Source organism: Vitis riparia, chromosome 17 (assembly GCF_004353265.1).
Source record: "Vitis riparia cultivar Riparia Gloire de Montpellier isolate 1030 chromosome 17, EGFV_Vit.rip_1.0, whole genome shotgun sequence".
NCBI lineage: Eukaryota > Viridiplantae > Streptophyta > Magnoliopsida > Vitales > Vitaceae > Vitis > Vitis riparia.
This window is the reverse complement of record NC_048447.1, coordinates 2,621,548-2,626,575: the sequence shown is the minus strand read 5'-3', so window position 1 is coordinate 2,626,575 and position 5,028 is coordinate 2,621,548.

Genomic DNA, 5,028 nt, shown 5'->3' with positions numbered 1-5,028 from the left:
CAGTTTAGAGAAGTGAAGCTCACCTTCTTGACTATGACCATTTGCCAAATGCCACCTACTGCCCTTGTAAAGATTACACACCCAATTTTCAATGTCAATGATAGGGTGAATGGAAATATGAATCAAAATGGGAAGCTGTCATAATTGATGAATGTCAACGCCCCAGAATTTCATCACATTTTGCAGAATATAAGATACTTGTGGCTGATTTAAGGCTTCTTCTTATAATGGTTAGATAAAGGAGAGCACGTTGGAGTTTATGAATTCCTATCATTTCTTGACCCTGGCAACAATGTGAATAGCGACAATGTTTTGAAAATTGACTACAAAGACTGTGTTAGTAAATTAGAGGAGAGGCATTATCATCCGAAGAAACTGTCAATGAGCACATGGATAAAATCAGTGCAAAGGTTAGATTCAAACCAGAATCAATGGAGCTTCCTTCATTTGAAGAAGATGGTGGATTAAATGATGAATATTCAGACTCAGCTGTTGGATTTGATGGCTCATTGAATAGGCCAGAAAGTTTATGTGCTGGACAGCGCCTCCTTCATGCTCATATCAGACTCCATTCAGCAATTCAATTCTAGACTGACTCAAGTGTTTCAACCAGAGAAGGCTATGCAAAGGATTTCATATAAGTGGAACACACGTACAGCTTGGAGATGTTGCAACAGTCCGTGTATTATTCGAAAAGCTACATCAGTGAATTTTCCCATGCGAGCTAAAGAAGACCAGTTAGTACTATTGAAAGGGCAAAAGATGAAGTTCGCAATGAGCTAGAAAACTCAGATTCTGAACTACAGAAAAATCCACAAGTGAACTATAAGAAAATTGATGAATCAGATGAACTTCTGAGTGAAGATTTGAAACTTGAGAATGAGTGGCAGCAAGTGAGCACATGCTCTGAAATAAATATGGCTAGCTCTACTCCAGACATGCCAGCAATGTACAGAGGCCTCTTCATACAACCATCAGTAATCCAGCAGCAGCTAAACCTCCCAGACTCCACTCCATCATGGCAACCTTACTACATACACCTTCTCCTCTATTTACTTCTTTGATTGGGAACTTACTGTTTTAAATTGAATTTTGAAACCATTGTTCAACTGAATATTCCCAGCTTTGAAAAATCCATCTTAGGAGCATCTAGATATAAAATCCCGATTTTAACATGCTATTTGTTGCCATTTTCCTTCGGGCATACACTTTCACTGTTTTATCTGATTTTTTAACTATTTTCATGATTTTCTTGATTTTCAACAAGCATGAACAAACTTCATGATTCCAAACAATGGAATTCATTGAATCGATTCGTGCAAAAGTAATATGGACTTTGGTGGGGGGTCCTACATTCTTGATATCTTCACTAATATTGATTTTAAAGATGATTGTTTGGTATTTAATTGATTTTGATTCCTCTTGGAGATATGCTTGAATTTGTTTTATATTTGTTGTTGGGTTAACCTTGATTCCCATAGAGGAGTATTAGCTTGCTATCCAGGTACGCTCTCTTCTCATCTATTTTCTAGAACTCTATGGACTTGTATGCCATTGATGACCATATCCATATTGACGTGATTCTTGGATGTCTTGATATATGCCTGATTTGCTTGAATAAAACAAATGTTGTGTGCTACATTTCTACACTAACTTTATGTTTTATGATAGCGCTTGAAGAGCGGTTCAGGTACGCACCCTAACTCTCCTTTATTGCAATTTGATTGTGTTTGGCATGCCATTCTCTAAAATCACTAAGCCTATCTAGGTATCTATAATTAACTGATTAATTGTCACACTTCCCTTAATTTGTCAGTAGAGACCTTTAAAGGGCTTAGAGGGGTGCTACCTCCTAGAGGTACCTTCCCAATAGGTAACCTGATCCCCGGACTTAGACTCGGGTTTTCAAAGACATGCTTTTTTCCAAAAATTATGGAGTCACATTTTAGGGTTTTCTTTCTTATTTATTTTCCCTTTAAAATAAAAATAAAATAAGTGGCGACTCCAACTTTTCTAAAATTAATTTTTCACAAATAAGAAAGCGAGTCTCGCCGATCGAGTGGGGACGCACGTGAAAAATGCGGGTCCACACATGCCAACTGTCAAAATGAAAGCATAATGACTATAAATCAACAATCTTTCAGGCACTGCCATCATGGAAGATGTTGAACCTAGAGTCCATAAGATGTATGAAAGCACAACCAAAGAAATCGAGGACTGATCTACATCTTCTCCTAATTGAGAGAGATGTGTGAGGTCATGTGTCATGGTGAGATGTGTGGGATAAAAGAAGGTAATGATCAAGCTCTGGTAAGATAGAAAGCAGTAAAGTATCAAGGGTGAAATGTCTAAGTACGAAATGGAAGGTAGGCAGGTATCTGAGATCATCCAAGTATGCCTAGAAGACTAAACCCAAGGTGTCAATAGCTCCATGATCTATCAAAAGCAGCAATCATAAACAGAAAGTCAAGTCTCAATGTCAAAACATCCAACAATGTGGCTATGCCCAAGTATGCAATGAGGACAACATGAAATAATCCAATGATCTCTATATCACTCGTCAAATGCTCCAATGTAAAGAATCAATCTGATCTCCCTCCAAAAGATGGATGTCCCCCAATGTAAAGGATCTAGTAGGGTGGCTATGCTCCCATGAAAAATACTCTCCATCCTGACTATGCCCCAATATAAAGTAGTGTATCCGAGTTAACAGCTGCTGAGGAGGACCATGCCTAGTATATGTCAACAAAGTAAACAATCTCCACTCATGGTGCTAAAAATGGAAACATCTCAACATAATCCATATGGAACAGAATCCCCATGCTCTATGAATGTGAATGAAGTGGCTACGCCCTAGTATAAACCATCTGAAGTGTCTATGCTCCAAGATAAATCAAAGTCCATCGCCAATGAGAGGGCTATGTCTCAGTATGTGTCCTTAGAACAAGGTCAACCTCGTTCCTCAATGCTAAAAATGAAAATACCAATATAACCTCAACAAACCCTAATCACCTCATGCTGCACAAGAAATAATAGAGTGGCTATGTCTACCATGCACAATCTCTAAAGCAATTGTGTCTCAAAATGAACCATCATCTCAAAATTCAACCATCAATGAGTGGAGTGTGACCCAATGTAGAATATCGAGTAGAGTGTTTGTATCTCCAATAAAAGTGCTCTCTGAAATGGCTATGCCCTAGTGTAGGGTCATCCCACAACTCCTAGTCCATCATAACCCAAGTGAAGAAGAGAACTGGCTATGCCCTAGTGTAGGGCGTCATCCCAATAAGAAACTATCATCGATGTGCGGGGTATGCCCTGGTGTAGATCACATCACTTCCGAGAATCCATCACTGGTAAGAAGGGTATGCCCTAGTGTAATCCATTACCCCGACTCCCCATCCATCATGCTCCAAGAAAATAATCTCCCACCAATCTCGAGTATTGCCCATGTGTGAGCTGTCATACACAATGTGTGAAGTTATGGTCTCAGAGTGGTCTTAAGACTTGGACGTAACGTACACTAAGGTAATAGGGTGAAAGAAACAAAAGGAAATTAAGCTCAATAATCCCAATGATATAATCCCCATACCCCTCATGCATGAGATGCAATGCATAGAAAACATCATGAGTTGTAGACCTAAGGATTCCCACATGAAAAATGATAATAGATGAATGACGTATCAAATAAGCAAGAATAAAGTGTGGATGCCAAACCCAAGTCAAACATCAAGTAGGATGAGAAAAGAAAAAAACCAAATGAGACAGAGTGAAATGGAGGAATAAAATAAAGATAAAAGAAGGCAAATAGATAAAAAAAAATGAGTGATGGTCAACCTGCATCAAAGCATGAAGATAAGTCACATAAAAATGGATGTAATGACGAATAGGGTAAGGATCTAGAAATCCTAAAGAAAGGTCGCTCGCCTTTCTCACAAAAATCGAATAGGCGACTCATACTCTAACCCAAAATATATACCAAGATAGAATCTTAGAAAGAAGCTCTCATACAAACTCTCTCTAACACATAAACTTAATGAAGTAAACTGGCACATCCATACACATGCCCAATGGAGAATGATACAATGAAGAATGCGCTATTTTTTTTTTTTTTTTTACGCTTACTCTGATCAGTATTGAATGACCTCAAATGAAAAACATACCCAAATGATCAAACCCTCTCCACATATGGATGTAACATGAATCCTCACTAACAAGACAACCTCTCAAACTGAGATCTCTGAACCACTGCCCATGGGGTGAACGAAGGGAAAGAATGTGACAATCTTTCATGCAGTGACGTGTGAAAAACCACCACTCAAGGTGACACAAGGATAATGTCGAGTAAGCAATGATGAGAAAAAAGATAGAGAACGAATATCACAAGTAGATATGTGATGTCGGAAAAAGTGATGAGATGATGTCAAAGTGGAAAATATCACAATGAAGAGTGAGAGATGATGTCTGAATATGTATGTTAGGTTTAGAACTCATGACGTATCTAATCAAAGCATGCAAGCACTATAGGGTCCCCAACTCGATGTAATAGGTAAATGAGGTGATGAAAGAAAAGGCTATGGTACTCGTTTAAGGCCCAAATGGCTAGCAACAGGTAACTCTATATGTGAGAGTGATATAGCAAATGGGCTCATGAAATGATGGCCACCCATTCTTTAACCACAACCTCGAACATCATGCTTTTAAGATCTCATATGGCCAATACTAAAGACTGGCATCTGTCCAACATAGTCATATCAACTTCTCTGAAATTGTGTGAAAGCTCCCACTGATGCTCTTTGACAATCATCAATGCCCTCTAATAATCAACTCACTCTATCATCACATGCCACTCACCATCCTCTCATAAAATCACCATCTCTAGTCATCCCAACTCTCTGAAGTCATGTGCAATGGCTCAAATTTGGATGTTCCATGACAATCCCTCTGCCTTAACAACATTATCAAGCAGTCAAACCACTCTCTCATCGTGATCCATCTATCATCATGCAGAGCTCACCTCAGGTTTAA